The sequence below is a fragment of the Primulina eburnea genome, chromosome 18 (assembly GCF_022965805.1).
Source record: "Primulina eburnea isolate SZY01 chromosome 18, ASM2296580v1, whole genome shotgun sequence".
NCBI lineage: Eukaryota > Viridiplantae > Streptophyta > Magnoliopsida > Lamiales > Gesneriaceae > Primulina > Primulina eburnea.
The window spans coordinates 19,148,299-19,160,986 of NC_133118.1; positions in this window are offsets into that span (position 1 = coordinate 19,148,299).

The window sequence follows — 12,688 nt, forward strand, 5'->3', positions numbered from 1 at the left end:
GTTGTTTTGCCTTCGGGGGACGTGTTGTGCCCGACATCGATTGTGTTTGCGTGCCCTGTTCGTATTGAGGAGCGAGTTGTCTTCGCTGATTTGATTGTTATCCCTATGGTTGCCTTTGATGTTATTCTTGGCATGGATTGGCTTTCGACTTACCGTGCAGTTATCGATTGTGTTGCTAAGAAGGTGACTTTTGCAGATGATGGCCAGGGAGGAGTTCTCGCCAGCACAGGTACTTCGCTGGTCCTTCCTTTTATTTCTTGTCTTGAGGTTGAGAAGTTGATGTGTAGAGGTTGTGATGTGTTTATGGCTTCTATTGTGGATGTGGATAGACTGATTAAGTTGAATATTGATGATATCGATGTGGTGAGGGAGTTTGCTGATGTGTTTGAGGATGATGTTCCGGGTTTGCCGCCGGACAGAGATGTTGAGTTCGTGATTGATTTAGCTCCAGGTACGGTTCCTATTTCTAAGGCTCCGTACAGGATGGCCCCTACCGAGATGAAGGAGTTGAAGGCGCAATTGCAGGATCTAGTGGACAAGGGTTTCATTCGACCGAGTTCTTCGCCTTGGGGAGCTCCGGTCCTTTTTGTCAAGAAGAAGGATGGTTCTTTGCGTCTGTGTATCGACTACAGAGAGCTCAACAAAGTGACTGTCAAGAACAAGTATCCGTTGCCACGAATAGATGATTTGTTTGATCAGCTCCATGGTGCTACTGTCTTCTCGAAGATTGATCTTCGGTCTGGCTACTATCAGTTGAAGGTTAGGGAGTCAAATATCTCTAAGACAGCGTTCTGGACCAGGTATGGTCACTATGAGTTTCTCGTGATGTCTTTTGGTTTGACCAATGCCCCTTCAGTCTTTATGGATCTGATGAACCGTGTGTTCAAGACTTATCTGGATAGCTTGGTCATTGTCTTTATCGACGATATCTTGATCTATTCCAAGACCAGAGAGCTTCATGCAGAGCATCTCAGAGTGGTTCTTCAGTTGTTGCGAGAGAAGAGGTTGTTTGCCAAGCTGAAGAAGTGTGAGTTTTGGCTGGATCAGATTTCTTTCCTAGGCCATGTTGTTTCGAGGGATGGCATTGCTGTTGATCCATTGAAGATAGAGGCGATTCAGAATTGGCCTATTCCTACCACTGTGTTAGAGGTACACAGTTTCCTTGGTTTGGCGGGTTATTATCGTCGTTTCATTTCAGATTTTTCCAAGATTGCCCTGCCATTGTCCAATCTGACGAGGAAGACTGTGAAGTTCGAATGGTCCATTGATTGCCAGAGTGCATTCCAAGAGCTGAAGGATAGATTGACGACAGCTCCTGTTCTTTCATTGCCTAGTGGTTCTGAGGATTTTATTGTCTATACCGATGCGTCGAAGAGAGGCCTTGGTGCAGTGCTGATGCAGCGAGGTAAGGTCATTGCCTATGCTTCTCGCCAGTTGAAGGATTATGAGAGGAATTATCCGACGCATGATTTGGAGCTAGCAGCTGTTGTTTTCGCCCTGAAGATTTGGAGACATTACTTGTATGGCGAAAAGTGTGAGATCTTCACAGACCACAAAAGTTTGAAGTATCTGTTTTCCCAGAAAGAGCTCAATATGCGACAGAGGAGGTGGTTAGAGCTTGTCAAAGATTATGATGTGACTATCAGTTACCACCCAGGGAAGGCGAACGTTGTGGCAGATGCTTTGAGCCATAAATCGAGTGCTTCTTTGAGTTCTTTGATTCAGAGGCCATTGTTGATGGACTTGCATCGAGAGGAGATTTCTTTGGTAGTTCCGGGAACCATTGCTCGCCTTTCAGCGTTGGTCATTCGGACTACTTTGACGGACAGGATCCGTAGAGAGCAGTCGACTGATGTTCAGTTGACAGAGTTGAGAGCTAGAGCAGAGGAGAGAGGCAACTCAGAGTTTGGTTCGAATGGTGATGGTTTGGTGACTTTCAGAGGCCGTATTTTTGTTCCTATTGGCGATGATATTCGACGAGACATTCTGACAGAGGCTCATACCGCGCCATACTCGATTCATCCAGGCAGTATGAAGATGTATCAGGATCTTCGTCGACTCTACTGGTGGCCAGGTATGAAGAAAGATATTTCTTTGTTCATTTCTTAGTGCCTTACTTGTCAGCAGGTGAAGATTGAGCACCAGAGACCTGCTGGGACATTGCTATCTTTGCCGATTCCTCGGTGGAAGTGGGAGCACATTACGATGGATTTCGTGACTGGTCTTCCCAGAATGCAGAAAGGATTTAATTCCATTTGGGTCATTGTTGATCGGTTGACCAAGTCAGCGCACTTTCTCCCAGTCAAGACGACGTACTCCATGAACCAGTATGCCGAGGATTACATAGCAGAGATTGTTAGACTTCATGGTGTCCCTGTGTCGATCGTGTCTGATTGTGACCCCAGGTTTACTTCAGAGTTTTGGAAGAGTCTGCATAGAGCTATGGGATCACGGTTAGCGTTCAGTACAGCTTATCACCCTCAGAGCGACGGTCAGTCAGAGAGAGTCATTCAGATTCTTGAGGATATTCTCAGAGCTTGTACTATTGATTATTCTGGTAGCTGGGATTCTAAATTGCCACTTGTGGAGTTCACGTACAACAATAGTGTAATGCCCAGAGCAATGATTGACATGTACGAATTCATAAATATGTTGTGAAGATTGTACATAACCATAAGAAATAAGAAATGATATCATATATGATTTTCAGTATGATTATGACTTGTTAGGACAGAAGTACTGTATTGGATTATGATTGAGAATATGATAGTGTTGATATCTATTGAGAATTAGATTGACCGGCATCGAGAATATTGGAGTATTTATATTTCGGTGAGACCGGAAGGACCGAACCGAGATCGGAACGTACGATCAGAGTTCGCACCGTCCGTTCGGAGTTCGGAGCGTCCGAGCCAGGTGGCTGGACACATGGATGGCATGCAATAGTTCGGATCGACCGATCGTAGTTCGGATCATCCGAGACAGTTGGCTAGAGACGTGGAAGACATGCAGGATTCGGAACGTACGAAGTAAGTTCGGAGCGTCCGAAGGGTGTCAGATCGGAGCGTCCGAAGTGGATCGGATCTTCCGATCATTGTCTATAAATAGAGGCGAGGTTTCGTTAGATTTGAAAGCATTAGAAACATTTCTTAGAAGTGTTAAGAATCATTCCTATTGCAGATTCATCTTCACGACTGTAACAGCAATTCTACGACGGAAGGTATACTACATGCTTTGTTTTGGGGAATCACGACTCAAATGAGATCACATTTGAGTTTCCCAACTAAAATCACATACGAGTTTTATTGTTTATATCTTGATATAGGTATTATTATAGATTTGTTTATATGCAAATCTCGTTATGCTTTGTTTACAGATCATGTTACATTGCATTAGATGTTTATTAGAACTTGTATTCAATTCCTATTATGCTTTGTTTACAGATCATGTTACATTGCATTAGATGATTATGCTTGTTTACAGATTTTGTATTCATGCATTAAGATAGGACAGTCTGGAGATCAGGCAGACTTCTAGACGTTCGGTTCTATCCCAGCTTAGGGGAAGATCACCCCCCTATTGTAGACGTGGATACAGATCAGGCCGAAGTCTAGGAATAAGACGTACCGTCACCCCGATTGGGAGGGTAGGTGATAGATCGTCTTATTCACACCGGGATCCCTAGAGTTTTAGTCGAGTCGCATCTAGACATGATTAGGCTCGCATTTCATGATTTTATATGAATGACATTCATATCAGCATGTTTCATGTTTTATAGTATTTATATGCATGTTCACATGTTTATACTGGGATTTGTTCTCACCGGTTTTCCGGCTGTTGTTATGTCTGTATGTGTGCATAACAACAGGTGGGGCAGGATTTGGGTCGAGACAGAGATGATCGTGTTAGCGTGGAGATCTCGGGCCTAGCAGACGGACCAGTAGTTGTCTTTTGTTATGTACTGTATTAGTTGAGGACATACGGAACAGGACATAGATTTTATGTTTGTATGTTGTAAATTAAATAAAGAACTCGTGCTTGTCTAGTTACATTTTGATTTAAATATAAAAGCGAAAAATTGACCCACATTTTAGAATAACAATCCATTTAATCCCAAGAAAAAGATTTAGAGCCCGGGTCCCCACAACAGGTGGTATCAGAGCCGATAGTTCCGTTAGACTGAAATAGGATAGAATGAGCGGGGTAGATCGAGTCTTTTTCCTTGCTTGATGATGTGCTAGCATGATTATTGCTTTCTTATTACATGTTGTTTGGTATTTGATTAATTTCAGCATGTGATTGACTGAATCAGAACCGATTCTAGATCAGAGGTAACTGACTAGATGATGGCTGAGACAGTTGTATATCTTGTTTACTAATCAGTTGGATTATTAGATATGCCTCCTAGAAGAGCAGCCGTACCTCTACGACCAGCAGCGCCAGAGCAGGGGAGTACATCCGGAGATTCTATGGATGTTACGGCGACCCCTATGGAAACGTTGCTGAAGCGATTCCAATCCTTTCGACCTCCCACTTTAAAAGGTACCGAGAATGCCATCGAGTGCGAAAGTTGGCTTGAAGATATTGAGATGCTATTCGACTCGTTGGAGTACAGTGATGAGAAGAGGATCAAGCTAATTGGCCATCAATTGCAAGATATAGCAAAGAATTGGTGGTTGAATATCAAGAGAGCACTAGAGCAACGTGGTACCGAAATTTCTTGGAAGGTGTTCAAGACGGAATTCTATCAGCGGTTCTTTCCCATCTCCTATCGTAAAGATAAAGGCGCTGAATTTGCCAATCTGAGGCAAGGAGCACTGAACATTGAGGAGTACGTTGCCAAATTCTCTTCTTTGCTTCGTTTTGCACCTCATGTTTCAGGAAATGACGAGGCCATGGCGGACCAATTTATCAATGGCCTAAATCCTGACATCTTTACCTTAGTAAATACTGGGAGACCCGATAATTTCTCGGATGCACTGAATCGAGCCAAGGGTGCAGAAGCAGGATTGTTGCGGCAGCGGAGTGTTCCTTATGTTGTACCAAGTCCGAGACCGCCACTACCTCCATCCCAGATTCCTCCTCCTCGATTTGAAAGCGGCGGTAGTAGCAGCGGCAAGAAGGATCAGTTGAAAGCCAAGGGGAAGCAGTTTAAAAGACCAGGGAGCAGCTCGTCCAGCTCCAGCGGATCAAAACAGAGTGGTTTTGATCAAAGTTCAAGGTTTATCGGTGGTTATTGCAGTTCCTGTGGAGGAAAGCATGCGACTGAACAGTGCCAGGGAGTTACAGGCCGATGCAACATTTGTAGGCAACCGGGGCATTTTGCCAAAGTCTGTCCACAGAGAGGTGTACAGCAAGGCCAGAGTGGAAGAGCATCCGGTTCAGTACCTCAGTTTGAGCGGCAGGCATCGTCGGTTCACTCTTTTCAGCCTCCACCAGCACCGACTCCACCCAGAGGCCGAGGTAGTCAGACTGTGACTCAACCTCCGAGGCAACAGGCCCAAGTGTTTGCGTTGACAGAGGAGCAAGCACAAGATGCACCAGATGATGTTATAGCAGGTAACTGTCTCCTTTATGGTTATCCTGCTTATATCTTGATAGATACAGGTGCATCGCATACATTCATCTCAGAACGATTTGCATTGTTGCATTCATTGCCTGTTGAGTCGTTGTTAGACGTTGTGTCTATTAATTCTCCGTTGGGAAGTGGATTAATATCTGTAACTACGGTTAGACATTGCATTCTACAGTTTGAGAGGCATGAGATTGACTTAGATTGTATAGTGTTGGGTCTAGCTGATTTTGATTGTATAGTCGGTATTGACATGCTAACGAAGTACAGAGCCACCGTGGATTGTTTCCACAAGATTGTCAGATTCAGACCCGAGATGACAGACGAGTGGAAATTCTACGGGAAGGGTTCCAGATCTCGGATTCCCTTGATTTCGGCTCTTACTATGAACAGACTGTTACAGAAAGGAGCGGATGGTTTCTTTGTTTATGCTGTAGATATGCAGAAGTCGAGCCCGGCATTGACAGATCTGCCAGTAGTACGGGAATTTCCAGATATTTTTCCAGATGAGATCCCAGGATTACCTCCGGTTCGTGAGATAGATTTCAGCATTGAACTTGCGCCAGGTACCGTACCTATTTCGAGAGCTCCATATAGGATGGCACCCATCGAACTCAAAGAATTGAAAGCACAATTAGAAGATCTTCTAGCCAAGGGATATATCAGACCTAGTGTATCTCCTTGGGGCGCTCCGGTGCTGTTCGTGCGAAAGAAAGATGGGTCGATGCGGTTGTGTATCGATTACCGGCAGTTGAACAAGGCAACGATCAAGAATAAATATCCTTTGCCTAGGATCGATGACCTATTTGATCAGTTGCAGGGATCCTCGGTCTATTCTAAGATTGATTTACGTTCTGGTTATCATCAGCTCAGAGTTCGAGATATAGACATACCAAAGACAGCGTTTCGAACCAGGTATGGACATTACGAATTTATTGTCATGCCTTTTGGTTTAACAAATGCTCCTGCGGTATTTATGGGCTTGATGAACCAAGTGTTTCAGAGATATCTAGATGAATTTGTGATTGTCTTCATTGATGACATTTTGGTGTATTCGAAGAACAGAAATGAGCATGCAGAGCATCTCAGAATTGTGTTGCAGACGTTGAGAAATGAGCGACTGTATGCTAAATTGTCAAAATGTGAGTTTTGGTTGAATAGAGTTGTCTTCTTAGGACATATCATTTCTGGAGATGGTATTTCTGTTGATCCGAGTAAAGTGGAAGCTGTGATTAGTTGGTCGAGACCGACTTCTGTACCAGAAATACGCAGTTTCATGGGCTTAGCCGGATATTACAGAAGATTTATCAAAGATTTCTCCAGTATTGCAAAACCAATAACTCAATTAACACAAAAGAATGCACCATTTGTTTGGTCAGAGGAGTGTGAGTCTAGCTTTGTTGAATTGAAGAAAAGGCTGACCAGTGCTCCAGTATTGACGATACCTTCAGGTACAGGTGATTTTGTTGTATATTGTGATGCTTCTCATAGAGGTTTGGGATGTGTTCTTATGCAGCGAGGTCATGTGATCGCATACGCCTCGAGACAATTGAAGCCACATGAAGTTCGATACCCCATTCATGATCTTGAATTGGCGGCTATCGTGTTTGCATTAAAGATTTGGCGTCATTATCTCTATGGCGAGAAATTTGAGATCTTTTCCGATCACAAGAGCTTAAAGTACCTATTTTCTCAATCAGAATTGAATATGAGGCAACGTAGATGGCTAGATCTTCTGAAAGACTTTGACTGTGAAATCAAATATTATCCAGGTAAGTCAAATGCAGCAGCAGATGCCTTGAGTCGTAAGGTATGTTCATTGTCCTTATCGACGATAGGTGTTAACAAGTTAGTTGAAAATTGCTGTATGTCTGGATTAGAATTTGATACAGATAGTAAGCCACTACGACTCTTTACGATCCAAGTTGAGCCCAATTTGATTATGAGGATTAAGGAAGCACAAAAAACTGATCAGAATGTGCAAAGATCAATCCAAATGGTCAGATCAGGGCATGTATCAGAATATCAGGTACGAGATCATGTGTTGTACGTGAATAACCGTCTAGTTGTGCCAGATGTTGCAGATTTGAGGCAGCAGATTCTGACAGAGGCACATTGTAGTCGGTTCAGCATTCATCCTGGTGGCAGGAAGATGTACAATGACTTGAAGACCCAATTCTGGTGGAAACAAATGAAGTCAGACATTGCCGAATTTGTGTCTAAATGCTTGAACTGCCAACCGGTGAAGGCCGAGAGGAAGAAGCCGGGGGGTTTACTTCAGAGTTTATCCATTCCAGAATGGAAATGGGACCACATTTCCATAGATTTCGTGACGAAGTTACCTCGATCATCCAGAGGTTGCGATGCGATTTGGGTCATTATTGACAGATTGACCAAATCTGCTTGTTTCATCCCTTATAGAATGACGTATAGACAGGATCAGATGGCGGAGATTTATATTCGTGAGGTAGTCAGATTGCATGGAGTGCCGAAGTCTATCGTATCAGATCGTGATCCACGATTCACTTCACACTTCTGGCACAGTTTACAGCAGGCGTTAGGTACGACCTTACACCTTAGCACTGCTTACCATCCTCAGACAGACGGACAGTCAGAACGGACTATCCAGACATTAGAGGATATGTTGAGAGCCGTCGTACTAGATTTTGGCATTGGTTGGCAAGATTCCCTACCTCTTTGCGAATTCTCGTACAATAATAGCTATCAGACGAGCATTGAAATGGCACCGTTTGAAGCTTTGTATGGCAAGAAGTGCAGATCTCCACTATATTGGGACGATGTTTCAGAAGTACCAGAACTTGGGCCAGATATGATTCGTGACATGACTGAGAAGGTAAAGATCATTCAGAAACGAATGAAGACAGCACAAGATCGACAAGCAAAGTACGCCAATATCAGACGTAGACCGTTAGTATTTGAGGCGGGAGATAGAGTGTTTTTAAAGATTTCTCCATTTAGAGGCGTTGTTCGATTTGGCAAACGCGGAAAACTCTCTCCTCGATACATTGGTCCTTACGAGATTCTTGAAAAGATTGGCGATCGAGCTTATCGACTTGCTCTTCCTCCTTCCTTATCCAGAATACATGACGTATTTCATGTATCAATGTTACGCAGATATATGCCAGATGTTTCTCATGTTATTCAACCGAACGAAGCTGAACTTGATCACACCTTGAGCTATATAGAACGACCGATACAGATTCTTGATCGAAAGGACAAACAGCTCAGAACGAAGACCATTCCACTTGTGAAAGTTCAGTGGAGTCGACATGGCATTGAGGAAGCGACGTGGGAAACGGAAGAAAACATGAGGCAGAAACACCCCGAGTTATTTATATGATATGAGTATGTATTCAGTTTTAGATTATCAAACTGTTTTAGATACTTTGTATGGTTACTTCAGTTCGAGGACGAACTTCTGTCTTAGAGGGGGAGAAATGTAATGCCCAGAGCAATGATTGACATGTACGAATTCATAAATATGTTGTGAAGATTGTACATAACCATAAGAAATAAGAAATGATATCATATATGATTTTCAGTATGATTATGACTTGTTAGGACAAAAGTACTGTATTGGATTATGATTGAGAATATGATAGTGTTGATATCTATTGAGAATTAGATTGACCGGCATCGAGAATATTGGAGTATTTATATTTCGGTGAGACCGGAAGGACCGAACCGAGATCGGAACGTACGATCAGAGTTCGCACCGTCCGTTCGGAGTTCGGAGCGTCCGAGCCAGGTGGCTGGACACATGGATGGCATGCAATAGTTCAGATCGACCGATCGTAGTTCGGATCACCCGAGACAGTTGGCTAGAGACGTGGAAGACATGCAGGATTCGGAACGTACGAAGTAAGTTCGGAGCGTCCGAAGGGTGTCAGATCGGAGCGTCCGAAGTGGATCGGATCTTCCGATCATTGTCTATAAATAGAGGCGAGGTTTCGTTAGATTTGAAAGCATTAGAAACATTTCTTAGAAGTGTTAAGAATCATTCCTATTGCAGATTCATCTTCACGACTGTAACAGCAATTCTACGACGGAAGGTATACTACATGCTTTGTTTTGGGGAATCACGACTCAAATGAGATCACATTTGAGTTTCCCAACTAAAATCACATACGAGTTTTATTGTTTATATCTTGATATAGGTATTATTATAGATTTGTTTATATGCAAATCTCGTTATGCTTTGTTTACAGATCATGTTACATTGCATTAGATGTTTATTAGAACTTGTATTCAATTCCTATTATGCTTTGTTTACAGATCATGTTACATTGCATTAGATGATTATGCTTGTTTACAGATTTTGTATTCATGCATTAAGATAGGACAGTCTGGAGATCAGGCAGACTTCTAGACGTTCGGTTCTATCCCAGCTTAGGGGAAGATCACCCCCCTATTGTAGACGTGGATACAGATCAGGCCGAAGTCTAGGAATAAGACGTACCGTCACCCCGATTGGGAGGGTAGGTGATAGATCGTCTTATTCACACCGGGATCCCTAGAGTTTTAGTCGAGTCGCATCTAGACATGATTAGGCTCGCATTTCATGATTTTATATGAATGACATTCATATCAGCATGTTTCATGTTTTATAGTATTTATATGCATGTTCACATGTTTATACTGGGATTTGTTCTCACCGGTTTTCCGGCTGTTGTTATGTCTGTATGTGTGCATAACAACAGGTGGGGCAGGATTTGGGTCGAGACAGAGATGATCGTGTTAGCGTGGAGATCTCGGGCCTAGCAGACGGACCAGTAGTTGTCTTTTGTTATGTACTGTATTAGTTGAGGACATACGGAACAGGACATAGATTTTATGTTTGTATGTTGTAAATTAAATAAAGAACTCGTGCTTGTCTAGTTACATTTTGATTTAAATATAAAAGCGAAAAATTGACCCACATTTTAGAATAACAATCCATTTAATCCCAAGAAAAAGATTTAGAGCCCGGGTCCCCACAAATAGCTACCAGGCGTCGATTGGGATGGCACTGTATGAGGCACTTTATGGCAGGAAGTGCAGATCGCCTTTGTATTGGGATGAGGTTGGCGAGAGGAAGATGTTGGGACCAGAGTTGGTCCAGCAGACGGCCGATGTTGTTGTTGTGATCAGAGAGAGGATGAAGCCTACGCAGTCGAGACAGAAGAGCTATGCAGATGTTCGTCGTAGACCTTTGCAGTTCGAGGTTGGCGATCACGTGTTTCTTAAGATAGCACCTCTCAAGGGTGTGATGCGATTTGGCAAGAAGGGTAAGCTGAGTCCGAGGTTTATTGGCCCTTTTGAGATCTTGGACAGAGTTGGTGACAGAGCCTACAGATTAGCCCTACCGCCAGATCTTGACAGAGTTCACAATGTGTTTCACGTATCGATGCTCAGGAAGTATGTTGTGAATCCTTCCCATGTTCTTCACCACAAGCCATTGGACTTGACGCCGAATTTGACGTACCAAGAGATTACGGTCCAGATTTTGGATCGCACAGTTAGAGTTTTGAGGAACAAAGAGATCAGCATCGTTAAAGTCCTTTGGAGGAACCATTTGATCGAAGAGGCTACGTGGGAACCAGAGGATGAGATGAGAGAGAAGTATCCTGAGTTATTCGTGCAGTGACGTCAATTTCGCGGACGAAATTCCACTAAGGAGGGGAGATTGTAATAGCCGAGCCCGTTGTACGGTACGGTTTAAGTTTTATGTGTTTATTGGGTTTTATGATTTAGATGAATTGAGTCGTGTTATGGGTTATAGTTTAGTTGGTATTATTGTTTGTGGCTTGGTTGTTGTATTAGATGTTGTTGGTTGCGTCGTTTCAGCGTTACGGATTGATTTTAGTTGCATTGGTGTTGATCATTGCCGTAGCAAGAGTGCACCCGCGCTCTTAGAGGAGTGCCCCCGTGGTGTATTGTTCATGAATTTGGATTTGGGAGGCCGTAGCATCACCGCACCAGCGGTGATGCAGGGACCGCACCCGCGGTGTGCACCGCACCCGCGGTGCTTACAGTGCCGCACCCGCGGTGTTCGTGGTTCAGGATTTTTGTGGTGTGCCGTGAGCTCAGCGCACCCGCGGCCCTTGTGTTGACGCACCCGCGGTGGAGGTATGGGCGAGATATTTAGTACCTTTTTGATTGATTTGACTTCATTTCTACCTTACCTTTCCTCCATTTTCGATTTCCCTCTCTTCTTCCAAGGGTTTTCTCCATTTTCTTTTGCTTCCTATCTTCGATTCGTGGATCTAGTTCGATTTTCGAATTGAGATCGAGGTTCTCCTTGGTGCTAGGAAGCTTAGGTAAGTTTTTGGTTGAGTTCTATCATGGTTTTTGGTAATGAGATGCTATAGGTTGATGTATTGGTAGGTTTAATGGATTATTTGACTTGTATTTTTGGATATAGAGTTGATTTTGGTATTATTTATGGATTATTGTTGTAGGTGGTGTACCAAGAGTATAGTTTGGAGGTGTTCTATTGGTTTGTAAGTGGAATTTCATCCCTTGTGCTCACATGATGTTATATGTATTGTATTTCAAAGGTTTCAAAGTGTTATTCCCTTCAATTGATCCATTGTTATGTATTGATTCCATTGAGTATCTATTGGAGGCATTGTATGTCTCATTTATTTAAAAGGGGATACAAGATAAAAGATATAGTTTCCAAAGTGATTGTTTAAATGCTATTGAGAATTCAAATGTTTTATTGGATTGATTGAATCATAGTCCGAGCATTGCATGCAATTAGTTGATCAACAACCATAGGCTTATATCCCTCACAGTTATCGATTTATATCGATGGGGTATTTGCAACCACAGTCAGAGATACTATTGATATCAATCCAACAAGAGAAAAGAGAATACCATCCTATTGCTATGTTATTGCTACAGTTATTGTTATAGTATTCATGTCATAAATACTATTGATATCAATCCAACAAGAGAAAAGAGAATACCATCCTATTGCTATGTTATTGCTACAGTTATTGTTATAGTATTCATGTTTCAGAGTTGATAGTATTTATGATTTTAAAGTTATGCTTTACAGAGTATACTATGTATCATTGCTATGTAGAGTTCCACTTGCTGAGTTTTTAT